The sequence below is a fragment of the Catharus ustulatus genome, chromosome 1 (assembly GCF_009819885.2).
Source record: "Catharus ustulatus isolate bCatUst1 chromosome 1, bCatUst1.pri.v2, whole genome shotgun sequence".
In the NCBI taxonomy this organism is placed as follows: Eukaryota; Metazoa; Chordata; class Aves; order Passeriformes; family Turdidae; genus Catharus; species Catharus ustulatus.
Window position 1 is genome coordinate 137,053,029 of NC_046221.1, and position 16,883 is coordinate 137,069,911.

The 16,883-nt window shown below is 45.1% G+C and overlaps 1 long non-coding RNA gene across 3 annotated transcripts in view; it reads left to right on the plus strand.

The window, feature by feature from the left end:
- Positions 1-16,883, plus strand: part of LOC116997618 — a 36,139-nt gene that overhangs the window by 15,982 nt on the left and 3,274 nt on the right. For all 3 annotated transcript variants that reach the window (XR_004418212.2, XR_006162993.1, XR_006162994.1), the window contains one exon: positions 10,904-11,008. This is a non-coding gene — a long non-coding RNA (uncharacterized LOC116997618). The remainder of the gene's footprint in view (positions 1-10,903; positions 11,009-16,883) is intronic.

Consider the following 16,883-nt stretch of genomic DNA (forward strand, 5'->3'; position numbering starts at 1 on the left):
AGTCATTTATGCTTAGTAAAGCTTGTAACTATTGCTATAGGTAAAAGGATAGCAAATAATTAACATAAAACTGGTTAGTTATTACCTGGGCGTGGAGCCAAACCATGCTATGGCTGATTTACCGTAAAGGCTTATCTGCACTCAAGCTGTTCCCACCCTTGCTCTGGTACCAGCATGGTTTCACTTGTGGTAACAATTGCAGGAGCTCTTGTTGGACCAGGCAGGGGCACTTTTACTGCCCTGTGGCCTAATCTGGTGGTGCAGTCATGTGTGCAGAGAGCAGTGTATGGGTGTGTGTTTTACAGCTTTTTCTTAGAAATGGCTTTAATATGCACACCAACAGTCTGCACATAAAAATCATTTCCATCGAGAGATTTGGGGATAAAAGAAAGACAGATTTCAAGGCTTGTTATTATGCTACTGTGATGGGCTTTAAAAAGGATGTTAGCATGTTATAAATATCTCATCATGCCATTACGATCACAGGCTAGGAAACCATCACAGCTATGCGCAAGAAAGGCAACACTGCAGTAACATAAAATCTCTCACTCTCTTTTGTTTTCTTGGTGGATTATTGCAAGAAGGAAAACTTGCTAATGTCCAGGAATTTTCTTGCCCTTTTTTAAAAATCAGATTTTTTTTCTTGCTTACCTTAGAAACTGAGTCTTTGTTTATGGTGTGTTCTGTGCTGTGAAGCACATGGAAATACAGGCAGCCCCTGCTTGAAAAGAATCCTTGCTCACTGGTCTACTCCAACATACTCACAGGGGAACCTAGACTTGGGTTTGGTGATTAACCCAACATATGTACATGTCTCAAAGGATGCAGGCATTTGAGAGCTTAAGTTTCTAGAAGTAAGCAAGGAGTTAAACAATAAACCATATCAAGTAGCCTTTTTATTACCACATGGCCATTTCCACTGCTGTTCTCCATAAAGTTGTACCAGCACTTTCATTTTAAACATTGTTCTTCATTAGTTTATATAACACAGCTGTAAATATTTTTTCAGGCTCAAACATGGAATTTAACCGGAGAAACTAGGAAAAAACACCCGCCTGACTACTCTGCTTTTGAATGATATAGAAGTGAAACTGCTGGGAGTATTGCATGGGATGTGTATGTCCATCTCAATAAAAGCTTTGGATTAAGTGAAGCATGTACAAAGCCATCTCTGCAGATGTCCTCCATGAGGCAGATGTCGTGGAAATGGCCAGGGAATGAGCCTGTGTGTTGAATCTTGAACTAGAATGGAAAAGCTCAATAAACAAAATACCAGTATAGTAACACTGAAGGAATATAATTAGTCACCACATTCTTGACTTGTGCTCTCTGGTATTTCCATTGTAAACATGGATTGTTTTCATTAAGCGTAAGGACAGCCGTGGATACAGCTGTGTGTCCTTGTGCAAGTGACAAGCATCAAGTATCTGGTCACTGAGCTGACATCATACAAGACAACTAAACCATCTAACAGCCTAGTAGAAAACCAGCCTCTTTTTTTACCCAGCCTGTCTAGTTTCTGCTAGGTTAGTGAGCTTGGTTACTCTGGCGAAGCCTCCAAATGCTAAAGCCAACACAAGTGAAATGGCTCAAGCAAAGACCCTCCTGACAGCACCTGCTGATCTATCTCAGTCCCTTTGCATCACCAACCTGGGAGCATCTTCCAAGGGGAACATTTTGTTGGTAGCATTGTTGAGCAGCTGTTTGTCCTTGCTTGCCTTGGACCCTGTCCCACGTATCTGTGGGGCTGGCACAGCTGTTAGTGCAGCCAGGCAGTGAGCTGTGCCAGGGAACATCCCTGCACTGGGCTATTTCCTAAGGCAGTTTACTGCATGGTTACACAAACAGTCAGGCTGGTGCAACTCAGGAGGCTGCAGGGAAGCACGACTGATCAGCTGATGGGGACAGGGTAAACAGCAACTGCTACAGCCAGTTCCAAAGCAGTAGTGAGACCAGAAGCCAAACCACAGGCTCAAGTCCTTCCCATTGGCTTCAGTGAGCAGCAGTTAGTCACCCTATCGCAACCCCTGGTAAGACTGAAATCAGTGAACAGTTCCCCATGATTTCAACTGAGTTGTGTTTAGAGTAAAAAAATTACCTAATTACATAAAAATTTTGATGTCATCTATGAAGGTCCCATCTGAAGGTATTTGGAGTGAGTACTGAAAGACTATTTGGGTAGCAACCCATAGATTTTTATCCCACTTCCTGGCTCATTCACCATGGTCTCTGTTGTGACTAGGGATGATGTAAAATAATATGACGGCAAGTTCCTTCAATTTGAACCAGAGGGGAAATAAAAAACCTTGGCTGACAGAGGGTCCTGTGCATCCAGCTCAGCTGAGAACACAGGCTGGGAAAAAAAGCACCTGATGCCTGGACATGTCCACTGAAAGAGAGCATCGAGTCCTCTTCTTCCCCATGCTAGGCCACATACTCTGTGATTGTGTTGTTTTAGCAGCTGTGCAGAGAAAGTCCCATGCTGGGTCCCTAAAAGCCATCATGGACTTGACCGTCTGGGTAGGTCAGTACATCCATAAAAAGCCTCTTGAATTTTAACCAAAATGAAGAACAACTCTCAATATCCAACAAAAGAAGTCCAACATGCGAGTGTTAATACAATGGTGTATAGCTCTTGTCTACAGCAGGACTACTAAAACCTCATTTATTTTTTACTTGTTTTGAATCTAGGTGCCCACTATCCAGTGCAGGTATCAAGTTTTGGCCAGGAATGCCCTAGGTGTGGCGATCCAAATGATAATTCCTGCATGAACCTGTGAGGGCTTAGTTCTTTGGAAGGAGTTTTCAAGCACCCCTAGAAAAAAATCAGAGAAAACAGCTTGATGTCTCTGGCAGCAAGATTTGTTTTACAGTCCCTGTATCTGAAAAATTCCTATAACTACACCTAACCTAACAGAAAGGCTCTGAGGTTTGAATGGTGTGTGCAAAGCCCATCAGTGTGTACATGGTGAAGTCTATAGCCCTGAGAAAGGAAGGAATGAGGTGGCCCAATAACTCTGCAGTGAGTCAGTAACATTACCTAACCTATAGTACAGCTGCACCACACAGGATACTCGCTATAAACACACTGCCTTATCACCTGTTCATTGGGGAGGGTGAACTGGTTCGCCTAAAATAAGAACAGGAATAAACCTTTGTCCAACAGCACTTCCACCTTACCTCTAGTTATGCTCCAGCGCTCCCTGTCCTGAGTGAAATGAACTCCCAGAGGTTGTTTTTTTTTTTTTTTTTTCATGAAGTATTAATTATTTCATTGAACAAAAAGAGGGAGGATGAAAATAACCCAGAAAAATGGGGGTTTGTGTAGAGTTTCAGGCAAGGTTTCCAAGCTGATATACAGCAATAAATATCAGGGACCTGCTGCTTCCTTTCTTACATGAGTCCATATGAAGATGGCAATTCACTCCAGATCTCCCCTGGGAAACACTGGATCAGAGCATTATTTAAAAAAGAAATAAAGGATGTCAGCAAACAGAAGTGGACTTTGCATTATTCCCATCTCATTTTCCCTTTACAGTCCAAGTTCATGACTGTGTTCATGAGGACTCATGAAACCATCTGGCCCACGGAGGCTTTACTTCCACTGGAGTTGCGTCCTGCTTCCCACCACCGTGCAGGAGGAAGGGGACCAAACATCCAGGCATAGCACAAGGATTCAGCAGATGTTGGTCCTCATGTCTGTAGGGGCCTGTTATTGTCACATCACTGCTGCTCATATATGCTGTGAGGGTAAGAGCACCTTGTCGCCTCTGGAGGATGCTCCAGGTAGGTGGATGATCGCAGAGAGGGATGTTTAGGAAGGGCACAACTCCAGACATCTTCAGACTGCAGGCAATGAGTACTTTAAGTATTGTTTGGATGATTATATGGAATTTATATTGCAAGCGATCAGATGTGCTAGAAATTGTACAAACTGATAGAGCAATATAGTCTCTGTCACTAGGGAACATTTTTAAAAGATAAAAGAGATGAGTCTGGGGGAAGGTAATACTCTGTCTTACAAATATGTACCAAGGTAATGATGAGAGTTCTTGCACATGCTTGTAGATCTCCTCCAGAAAAATACACTTGTAGCAGGATTGTTAATCTTGGCTTTCCTGTTTGGTTGTGTTTTGTTTAGATATCCAGTTTTTGAATCAGAAACAGCTCATCAGAATAGAAATGAGAAGGAGGGGAAGGATTAATCAGTAAGGAAATAAGAAGATGGGAATAAGGAAGGAACAGAAAGAAAGAAAGAAGATGAGTGCAAGAGGAATAGAAAACCTTATCATTTGAGAACATTAGCATGGGAAGATTACAGAGTATGGAGTTAGGAGAAGTGCAGTGTAAGGTAGGGACAATTGCCATTGGTAGTTTAGGAAAAGAATGAAAAATAGCCAGAATTTTAAACATGTGTTGCCTTCATAAGCTCTAGAGGAATTAGAAAGTAATTGATGACCACTGGGACTAAGACAGTGACACCAAGACACTACTTTAACAAGGACAGAAGAGGATGCTGCCACCCCCTCCCACACTGCTTCCTATCAGCAGCGACCTTTATAAAGCCTGTTCTTAGAGTAGTTGCTCCTAAGACCACCTGTCTTGAGCCAAGCAGTCCTGCACCCCAGTGCTGAGAAATGTGCAAAATACAGAGTAAATCCATTTGCAGTTGTCCTTTATTCCAGTGAAGTCCCAAACCAAATCTGGGTCTGTTTGAGTTTCAAGAGGAACTGATGCCAGGGACAGGAATTTCTCAGGGGCACTTTTCCTAACTTACTAAATAGCTCTCCAAAATAATTTCTGCCTGAGCAGTGCAAGAAAGCCAGGCCTATCCTTCCATAGGACAGCCCTCCCATATCTTAGTTTAGAAATGACACACTGTCCATTCTCTGATTTTCCTCCTTTCTTTCCATTTCCTATGCACATGCACCCTTTGGTCTGTAATGAGCCCTAAGAAATCTCTTTGGTACTCAGTGATGCCTCCTGCTTGGATCACTCTGCATCCCCATTGACACCTGTGGAGCAGGCAGTGGCAATGAACTGGTGGGAGGGGATCTGTGCTGCTGAGCATCCCTTGCCCAAAAGACAAGAGTGGCTATCATGTGCTCTGGCCTGCTCAGCCCGTGCTGTGCTGGACCGTGTCTTCTGTTGCCCTTCTCCAAAATGAACCCTTCCTTCCTCCTCCTACATGGGGAGGTCACAGCAGCTATAGTTGAAAGTTTTAATTCCCACAGAAAACCAGGGGTGTATAAGCTCGAGGTGACATTGTTTTAGCTGAGTTGTGTTGGCCCATCACACACATGAAGGTGTGTTTGACTGTGCTGAATGCTCTTACAGCATTATCTTAAGTTTTCTGATATCAGGTGATGTTGGTAGGGACCAGCTGTTGAAATCAGATGATCATATGTTAATCCCAGCTTTCTTTTTCCTTTCTTAAAGCGAGCTTGTGACAGCAAAGTAAGGGAAGCCTGGCACAAAGCCTGAAACATTTGAAGGCCCATAAAACACACTTCAAATGAACGCATTTTGTAAAACCTCATTAGTTTTTGAGGCTTGATTCATGACAGCTGAATCCTCAGGACTGGCAATATTCATATAATGTAAAAGAGCTATAAACATTAAAGAAGTAAAAATGCACAAAGCTTCTACATCAGTCACCAGCTGCAGCCAAGCTATGGCTCATTGGAATTTATTGCAGTGTCTTCAAGCAGAGCAAGTGGTGAAGTGGTGCTATTACTTCTGATTACAAATGGACTAGGTAAGAGCATTGGTGCTATAAACACCCCATTATAGAATGGGCTGCACACTACAACACCTACTATATTAATAACATTCAATTCTTCAGATTTAAAAATAGTGCTCTTAGGAAGAAAAGCAATTGCATTCTAGTCTGACACCTAAAAGGCAATGTGGGAAGGAAATAACTGTAACTGGTTCAGCTAATAATGGATTATGATGTTACCCTCCTGGGAACTGGAGGGAATTGTCCTGCACTTTAGATTGGAACTAACCTGCTTTCTTAAACATAAATCTGTGTTAATCCTTCTAAAAGCTAAAAGAAAAAAAAAATGTAAAAAACTAACAAAAAACCCAAACCAAAACAAACCACCTCCCTCCCAAAAAAAACAAACAGGTGAGCTTTTGGTTCCCTTGGAGCTTCTCTGTGCCATTTTGATGAAAGAAAAGGATCAGAAGGCTGCCTCTATGGTTCATCTGAAAGCACCCCCTCTGAAAAGGAGGGAACCAGAGACATCCCTGCTACCTACCTCCCCCACACACAGTGTCTCCACACCTGCTGATGACAAGAAGAGGCTGGAGCAACCTGCACCTTTGGTAGGCTCTACCTAACATAATGATCCCTCAAGGCCTTTGGCAATTCAAGGATTAGAGGGCTCAGATGAACACAGAAGCTGCACCAATTTAACTTATATCATGGCTTTGATTTGCATTCCCAGAACCAGTTCAAGGTGTGGTTTCACAGGTTCCTTGGTCTGTTCCCATCCCCTTGCCAGAGGTCTTTCTCTCCCAGCAGAGCTGGTGGCCCTTGCCCTGGGTGCTCATCTCAGCTGGTTTTGTGCAAAAAAACCCCACACACCTTCCCACAGACCTGCCTTCATTAGGCATTTGTGGGAGGACACTGGACTTTTGCCCTGGAGGAACTGGGGCACAGGGAGGCTTGTTTCTGCCAGCTCACAGCAGGATGATGACAACAGCACAAGCGCTGAGTAAACACCTGAGGAGGGGACTCCTCCAGCATAGCACCAAGGGTTGTCAGACTTCATCAGTCAGCACAGCTGCTCCACAGCCCCAGGGAGTTCAAACTCTTCCTCTCCCACACCCCAGCATTATGTCCAAGCCAAATGAATGTGGGATAGCTGGAGAGGAAGGGAATGCTCTGTCTCATCCCATGATTTTTTAACTGCTGAAAAGAAAGGAGTCAAGATTCAGGCAGGAGGAGCAAAGCGGGGCTTTAGGTATCACCCCCCACTGGTGGATCTCAAAGGGATTTTGGAGGCAGATAGTTTTAAACCCATTGAATAGGCACTGCACCAATAGTTTTGAGTAGGTGGTTGACCTGATGAAGGTCATCTAGCAAGCAAATGGCAGAACTGGGAAAAAATGTTACCTTAGACCCTTTCCAGTAACCCACTTACTTCACAGTGCCTCCAACTATGAACTCCTCTGGCAGAGACAAACCATGGTTAAATGCTTGCATCTTCCTCCTGTCCCCTATCCAGGCATCAGATTTTAACCAAACCTGTCCTATCCCTGCCTAGACCCCCTTCCACCACCCAGATCATGCACAAAGGGCCTTCCATGACTGCACTTGCCCTCATACACCCTGGAGGAGTGGGATGGGACATATTCATGCTTTGAGACACACCAATTTATTCATCCCAGAACAACCTTGCATCTTTGGTTAAATTTATGAGACATTGCACATAGGCTACAACAAAAAAACTCCATGACCTCTGGGAAATAAAATGTCTGAAGAGGGGCCTAGAGGTTTGTTTAAGCCTCTGTCCTGTCATTTTTTCCAACTAAGTAGTGCCTGAGCACAGCTGAAGATCCAGCCTATTTTATAGCAAGTGTAGATTTAATAAATCTGTCTCAACTCCAGTTGTACAATGAGAAGCTGTTATAATGGGAGGAAGTCAGCTGAGCTCATATTCTTCCCTGAGACAAAAGTTCTGGGCACAGCTAGATGAGAAAATAGCTACAGCTTTTTCTAAAGAGACAGTGAAATAAAATCAACAGAGGAAGTACTCCAAAACACTTCAATACAGCAAACTATGTAGGCAAGCAGTACAAGCAAAGATTACATCATTGCCAGAAACAACCAAATAGCCCCATCAAGGTAATTACCAAGTATGAGGGAAACAATTGGATCAAGGTACAGGTAAATACTGCTGAACCAGAATACTGAGCATATTATCCTGGAGAACAGAATGGGAACATTTCAAGACATATGTTAATTCATCAGCTCTCACTATTATTCTTGATCAGAAGTGCTTGTGTTTCAATGCTGTCTTGGGAAGCTGTGAACATCAAAGCCCAGACATACACACACATCCAGGTCCACCAGCTCTACCAGGCAGGTATGAATCTCCAGCAAACAGATGATAACAAATAGCAGGAAGCCCATGAAAATACATCTTAAGCCAGCTCTGGGAACAGGAATCAAAGCCACAGTTTAAGTTACTTTGATTCAGCCACCGTGTAGAGACTAGAAACTGAAAATCAAAGTGGAGCTTGGTACCTTTTTAAAGGAGCCAATTCACTACAGCCTAAATGAAAAGAGTTAGTAGCTCCCACAGAAGTGCAGGTACAATTTTCAGCTGAGATGTGAGAAGCTCTTTTTTCAGAGCTGGTTACACAAAGAAGTTTACTTTGAAATGTGTGGTGCCACAATATAATTGCTTCATACAAACTGGTATGCGGTAGCAGTCTCTAAATGAACACAGGGCTTCTTCCCAGGCCACTGTTTTCTGCTTGGAGAAAAAGAGTGAGGATTCTTCAGCTGGACATCAGGGTACCTGGTGGAGTGGCAAGGCTGTGGGACAGCTCCAGTGGCACCCAGTGGGGCAGGTGACAGAGCATAGCCAGCAGTCACAAATTTCCACCCAGATGTTCACCCCATCAAATCTCTGTGATTCACCCTTTGAGTGTTATCATTGTTCAAGTTACCAACAAATCATTGTGAAGAAATCAGCTCTCCCCAAAGTAACTGGGCGTAGGTGGCCATCACTGGGGCCACTTGGCATACCAGTGTCAGACAGCTGCAAGTTTTCCAGACAGGCACAACCCTTCCATGCAATTTTAGCTGCCATTTTCTTCATCTTCTCGCCCAGCAGCAGTGCCACAAGTACAAGGATGTAGAGGAGAAGCAGAAGGAGTTCAGTATGGTGCTTTTCTGGTAGAACTGCATTTCATATGTCCTCCCTCCTTGTCAGGAGCTTGAGACAGTGGAGAGGATTATGCTGAGGGGAACCACTGTGCCCAACACAGAATGTGTTTCAAGGTGTGAAAAGAGACTTTTCCACATGCAGTTACCTGAGAGATATTGCATCTCACTGCTTACCCTAAAGGACAGTCATCACCACCCAGAAAGGTGCTGTCAGGGCAGCAGGTAGAAATCCCCAGGTCTTGGAGTGTTGTTAGTGTCACCCATGAGTGTCCCCGATTTCACTGGCTTGGCAGAGCTCTTGCTGTTGTTATCTCTGAGCCAAAGCTTGCACTTAACAAATACAGCCAGGTGCAGGTAACTGTGTGCAGCCCTGGCCTCGGTGGGCCAGACCACCCAAGAACAGGATCACTCCTGCTTGTCTGGACCAGTCCCATCTTGGGCTGTGCCACTGATGGTACCTCAAGCCCCACAGTTTTCCAGTACAACTTCATCTAGGAGTTGTCTGCTCTACTTCAGGCCTTCTGAAAACCTCAGAGAGGTCTTAGCTGTACAGTGTACACAATTAACCAGATTGTCACCTGACTCCACTGCTGAAAAAAAAGAGAATTGCCATCCCACTTAAGAGTGTCATTAGCACTGCCAGGGTTTTTTCTTTCGTTTCTAGAAGGTTCTGTGGTCACCCTCTCTGTGTGACTCGGTAATGTATTGGTGGGACATCTGGACCATAGAAAAATCCATTTGATGACTGCAGGAGCAGTGACAGGCCAGCAGTGCAGTGCTGTTCTCCATCACCACAAGCTGTGTGGAGACACCAGCCAGGCTCTGTGAGCTAAGGGCTATCAGTCCCCTCACTGTACCAGAGAGAGAGGGACTAGCCTCAGCTGGAGACCAGGCTTTAGATGTTATAAGGCTGGCTTAGCAGCCTGTGTTCATCCATCAGAGTGGCAGTTTCCAGAGCTTGTGTCAGACAGCCCTCCTACACCGGTGCTGAGAGCAACACCTTGGATACAGGTCTGACATAATACTAGGAATATTTGTCATGATTTATGGCATGCGGTATCACTGATGCAGTGACATGACCTGATGAGCTGTATGAGACATCTCCTTTTCTATGAAATGCAAGTTCTGCATGCTTGGAAAGCTTTCATTAATTTTATATAAAATGGGGGATGTCAATTAACTGTGGGAAATATGTCAGCCTTTGTTAATGTACTTTGTACTCCTTTATTAATTTTTCATACTGCCATGGATGCAAGTCTGCTTGGGGGAAATAGCAGTCATACACAGTGGGTTTCCCTGCAGGGTCCTGTGTTGGGAGGCAGGGAGTGCAGAAGAGGGGAAAGCTCTCTGTTATTGCTCAGTAAGATTTTCAAAATGCCTGAGTACACGCACGAGCGTATAAATCTGTGCAACTTGTGCATAATCAGTTTGAGTGCCTGAGTGGTGGCCTGTGGGGCCTCTCTCCCTGCCTGCAGCATCATTCCAAAAGCTTAGGTTCTTTTCTGGGTCATGATCAATTTTATATATTGGACTACATGTTGGATAATGCTGGTGCATTTAAAAAAAAAAGTTCGGCTTTAAAATTACAAATATTAGACAAAAGTTTTTTCCTCCCTGGAAAGTTCAGGGAGATGCTTTAATGTTGTGCAAACAGAGGGCTTAATAAAGGACAAGGGAGATTCTGGTATACAGAGCTGAGTGCTCTTGGCATGCTGTGGAGAGTCTTCCAGTGTGTGTGACCAGCTTTCCTTACCAGGAATCTTGGGAACTGGTGTGACATGGCTCTGTAATCTGCTCACAACATCAAAGGTGGATCCACCTCCATGAACAATTTTTGCACTGGTTCTTTGATAAGGGAAAGATCTGTCTTTCATTCCCTGGGTTCTGCTCCTCCCAGAGCATCACACCCCTGTCCTGTACATTTCCACATTTCTCAGGGCTCAGATAAAGTCACCAAACATTTATTTCTTTGTTTTTCCCTTTCTTTGCTCTCAGGTCCTCTCAGCCCAGATCTTGAGATCTGTGATCTTAAGGAATGTGAACCTGGAAAGTCAAACCCCTGAATTTTGCAAGAGTGAACTTCCAGTCTTTAAGGAGTTGGTGAGTAAGATTCACTGGAAAACTGTCCTTAGGGACAGAGGTGATAACCAGCACTGGCAGCTCTTTAAGGCTCCTTTTCTTAGAGTGCAAGAGGGCTCTTCCAGTGTGTGTGGGAAATCAAGCAAGGCAGGCTTGACATGGATTTGTTCCTCAGACTGAGGAGTAAGAAAGAAATTCACTGCCAGTGGAAGCAGAGACAGGTGACCAGGGGAGAGTACAGGGACACAGTTCATATGTCTAGGAATGGGGTCAGGAAAGCCAAGGCAAAGCTGGAACAGGACTTGGCAAGAGATGTAAGGAATTACAAGAAGGGATTCCATAAGGACATAGGTCAGAAAAGGCCAAGGAGAGTGTAGCCCCCAAGATAAGCAAGAAGGGTGACACTGATATGGAGAAGGCAGAGGTAGTCAATGAGTCTGTGTTCCAGTCTTCACTGACAGTCAGGTCTCCCACTTCTCCCCAGTCCCTGATCCTCTGGGTGGGTGTTGGGGGTGTGAAACCCCTCCCTCTATAAGTGAAGAGCAGGTTCAGGATCCCTTAATGAAGCTGAACAGCCACAAGGAGATGCATCCCAGGGTCCTGAGGGATCTAGTCAGTGTTGTTGCTAAGGCACTCTCCATCATATCTGAAAAGTCACGGTAGTCAGGTGAAGTCTGTGGTGACCAGAAAACTGGAAATACCACTCCTATTTTCAAAAATGGTTAAAAGGAATATCTGGGAAACTACAGACTAGCAGAGCCTGGGAACACCATGGTGCAGAACCTACTAGAAGATCTACTGAAGCACATAAAAGACAAGGAGGTGTCAGCCAGCACGTCTCTACTGAGAGCAAATCATGCCTGACCAATCTGTGGAGTGTTGGAGTGATGGCAAGAGTTGATAAGAGAAGACCAAAAGACATCAGCTATCCAGTCTTCTCTTTGGCCTTCAGTGTGGTCCAACATGATTTTCTTATCTCCAAATTAAAGAGATGGGTTCAGTGGATATGGAAATGGCAGTCAGATAAGGAATGAATGCAGCCAGAGTTGTGATCAATGGCTTTATGTCTAGGTGGAGGCCAGCAATGAGCTGTGTCCCTCAGGGCCCTGTCTTGGGACCAGTGCTCTTCAGCATCTTCATCAGTGGCACAGACAGTGAGATCAAGTGCACCTTCATTGTGTTTGCAGATGACCCGAAGCTGAGCAGTACAGTTGACATGAAAGGAGGACAGGATCACTTCCATGGGGACCTGGACAGACTCAAGAAGTGGCCCATGAGAACTTCCTGAAATTCAGCAAGTCCAAGTGCAAAGTGCTGCACCTGGTTCAGAGCAATCACAGATATAAGGACAGATTGGAAGAAGTCATTGAGATCAGTCCTGCAGCACCAGGCTTGGATATTCTCAGGGATGAAAAGCTGGGCATGAGCCAAAAGTGTTGTGCTCACAGCCCAGAAAGCTGACTGCATCCTGGGCTACATCAAAGGAGGTGTGGCCAGCACATCGAGGGAGGTGATTCTCCCCCTCTAGCCTGCCTCCAGGTCACACCTGGAGTACTGTGTCCAGCTCTGGAAGCTTTAATACGAGAAAGATATCAGCCTGTTAGAGTGGGTCTAGAGAAGGGCCATGAATATGGCCAGAGGGATGGAGTACCTCTACTACAAAGACAGGCTGATGTTCTGCCTCAGCAGGTAGGAGGTAGTGAAAAATTTGATATCCCAGAGAAGGCACTGTGCTTTGGGCATTTGAAATGCTGCCTACCTGCCTTGCAGCCCTGCTCTGAGTCCAAATGGCCTTTAATGCTGCTTTACAATGAATCTGAATGCTTGTGGAAGTACCCTTCTCAAAGCCTTACTAACAGGACTCTGCAGTGTATGTCCTACTTGGACTCCCTACACTTCTTCTGAGAGAGAAATGTCGCTTCAAAATTGTTAGCAATAGGAAATGCTTGTGTGAGTATTGCAGGGTTTTGCACTGGCCAAGGTGTGCTGGGGAGACAGGAAAATGGGCTGTATGAGGATTGTGCATGGTGATGAGGTGCTGGGAGAGAGGCAGGGAAGAGGATGAAGGGCTGACTGTGAGGCATGCAGGCTCCCTCTTGCATTCCATCTTTGTAGGGAGGCTGTCATGTGGAGTTGTTCCTCAGTGCCATGAACCAGTCTCAGATGGAGCTGCATCCTCCTCTCCAGCCACAGCTGTGCTGGCCTTGCACCCTGGGACTGCAGGGAGCTGCAGGGAGCTGAGCTGGCTGAAAGCTAACACAGATTGTCTGCAGAAAAACAAGCTCCCCTACCCAGCCATTGTGTCATTGCACTGGTGCCAGTGTTAGTGCTGGGGTGGGAGACAGAAAGGATGGCTGGAGTCCTGAATTATACCAGCAAGGTTGTGTCCCAGCCTGGGAGGCTCCTTGAAAACTTCTCCCTCCCTTGTCCATCCAATGAGCAGTGCAGTGCCAAAGGGGTGCTCAGTTCTCAAAGGCCACAGGCTTTTTGAGAAATCAAATAGCTGGGGGCTTCTTCCTTGGTCCTAAAAAGGCAGGTGGCTAAACTCTCCTCATCCATTCTGCTTCTTGGGGAATGGTCCCTGGATTTTTTATATCCCACAAACTGGGCTGGAACCAAAATCATGCTGGAGAGTGATGTAGTAGCAGGTAAATGGCATGACAGGGCAATGAGATGGCTCAGGATGGTGAATGTCAGAGCACAGGATTCAGCTGCAACACATGGAGGTATGGGAGGAGGCCCACAGGGAGCAGCCAGTTTCCACAGGAGGGCTATTCAGGGTTCTCTGAAATGCAGTGCACTCTGTAAGTACATATACCCTCCTGGCCCCGAACATGTATCTGTAAAAATAGTGTGCCTTTCATAGGAGACATTGCTGTAGGGAACCATGCCTTTCAGTGCTGTGCAGTGTTTGGATAGCTCAGAGACCTGAGAGATGCTGCACAGCCTGCTCTGTGAGGGCCTTTGTGGCAAGATCTTCAAATGTCCTGGCCTCTCCTTGGTGATATTTAAAGGTCAATTGTATTCTGAATGTCTTGATAGTATGCCTTGATAGGCATGGTGAAAATTCATCTTTTTAATCAACTAATTTGCCCAGCTAACAACAGAAATATTAATTTCCAGATGTGCCAGTTCAGGGTAAGTTCAGCTGAGAAAGCCAGAACTGCTTTTTCTGTGTCCCACCCTCAGTAGTAAGGGCTGTGTAAAAAAGGCTTCAAATACTCCAAATGTGACTGGAGTTGGAGTAGAAATGAGCTATCTTGGGTGAGGAAGTTCTGCAGCCTTAGCTGGCATGAAATGTAGCAAATCCTTATTTTAGTGAGTGAATTCCCCAGATGTGCCTGGGAACAAGTCAACTGACTACAAAATATCTATTTCTCCACCATCACTATTTAGAGTAAAACTGCACTTTGAAGTCTGGAAGGCACTTTCGCAATAGAGGGGTTTGCCCTGATGTCCTTGGCCAAAAATAGTGGCTTATTTTTGTCCTGCTAACACATGCCAGCTGGCTGCCACCCTCCATTCCTGACACAGCTGCATTTCAGTTCTGCTGTTTATGTAAAGTTTGTGCAGTGTGATTTAGGGTCCTTTGGGATGAAATGTTCTATGTAAATATAAACTCTTATTTCCAATGTCTTTCTGTAGCCATTAAGGGCCTGATTATTCCCACCATGCAGGGGTTTGCACCAAGACCAAACAGATGCAGATCCCGGCATCATCTGACACCTAGTGAGTTCAGTCTCTGGAGGAAGCTTCCACGAGCAGCTTCTGGAAACACCTCAGTGCTGCTCAGTGTCCCAGCACTCAGCTCCAGCTTGGCCCAGGATTTGGAACATCCATGTGGCAGAGGGTTTTGAAGACAAGGGTTTAGTTTGGCATTTTTACTACATAAACTTGTTGTGTGCTAACAGATGGGAATCTGGATTTGGAGTTTTGCATATTCCTTCACACTAGGCTGTAGGATCCATCTGGTTAATTTACCAATGCAGCTGAGTAAGTGATAAGGAATAGGGGTGCTACAGCCATCTAAGTACTTCTCTTGCAAGGTCAGATATCCCCATAATTGGGAATAATGTGCAAATATATTGCTTTCACAAAGAAATAAGCCATGATGAGGAATTGGGAGAGCTGTGAATCTGGTCCAGTTTGATTATATTTTGCCATCTATTGACAAGTATGGGCCTATCCCAGATTATATGCAACACATATCCATAATTCACACTACACAATACCAAATGCAACATTTGCAACATAGGAAAGCAGATGATCTGCAAGAGATAGCTGCCTATTTAAATAGTGTCCTGAATATTTACCCATAAGAATTTCTGTGTCACTTTAGCTGTAGAGAGAGTGGGAAAATGTGGGCAAAAAAAAAGTTTGAAAATCCAGGGTGAAAAACTCAAGGGTTGAGGATCACATGCCTACAATAGCCTTGCAGCAGTTTAGTCGAGGATGTTCAGCCTCCCTTGACTGCAGCAGAAATGACACTGAATAACAAGAGATTTCCCTTAGATTTTAGAAGCTACAAAACATGGAGCAGATTTCATGTACTTTAACAGCAGGTGAAGTTGAATTTCACCTGTACCCAGCCAGCACCAGCTTCTGCCAGCCCAGGCAGAGCCTGTGACATGGAGTCACATCCCTATATTTGTGAGTTGATAAGCAGAATAGTTTGCAGACTTCCAGCTACACCTCCTGCAGATAATTAAATTCAGGTGAATGCCTCTGCCTCCAAGAGCAGCAGTGTGGGGCAAACCTGAAAGTGGGTCTCTTTCCCCATAAGTCTCTCTCCTTTGCAATGAATCCAGTTTTCACATGTGCAATAGCAGCAGCACATACTCTCTGGCTAAGCCTTTCATGCACACTTTGAATCAGCACTGTGGCCACACAAGAGGCTGCTGAGGATCTCCCTGTCAAAACTCAAACACAAAAGGACACTTGTGGACTTCTGTCCCAGGCAAGAAAAATTACCCTCAGAAGGAACTTGCTCTGCCTGGTACGAAATGCTGATGGTTGCCCATTAGAGCAGGGGACTGCTCTGGCAGTCCTCCTCCTTTCTGAGAACACCTTGATCACCAACAAAGCTCCTCATAAGCATTGGGACACAATTTTGACGATGACCAGACAGGCTCAAGGCTTGAAATAAGACAAGGCTTGATTTCTCAAGACAGGCTACTGGGACTTCACAAAGCAGGTGGGAATACTGCACCAAGAATTAAAACCTGGAGCTGCTGAATTTACAACAACCAGCAAGATTAACCTGAACATTGAAAAAGCAGAGTAAGTATAATCCAGATCTCCAGGCCAGAGATGCCATCCTGCTGCATTTATGGGATGATGCAACCCACTCCAGCAGAACCTGTCCCCCTCCTGGAGAATGGACTCACTTTTCTGAAGGCAGAGGAGACCATGCCAATCAAACCTAGATCAACCCCACCCTCAACTCCACCTGCTGTCAACTCCCACCAAAGCCCATATGATCACCTTTTGCAGTGTCCTTGAGCCTGACTGGATTCCCATTGTGCTCCTGCAGGAAGGTGAGATCTGCTCCCTGTGCTGTTCTCAGCCAGCAGCACATAGTGTCTCTTGTTTTCCCCTTGCAAATTCAGGGGAAGAGGGACATTATTTGATTTCTTCAAAGGTGCCCAGGACTGTTTGAGGCTACTTGATCTCAGGGAAGAAGATGGAGGTGTTCTGTACCTTTCCCCATTTTCCTCTGTATCTCCACGCCCATTACTGCTGCACCAAACTTAGAGCATATTAGCTAAAAAGGAATTGCAGAGGAATTTTCAGAGGAGCTTAGGAGACTATTTTGGGTCCAAATGAGCTCAGAACCGGTGAGGAGCAGAGATTGGCTGCAATGGTTATGCTCACAGACCTCCAGGGCTGGGGTGAC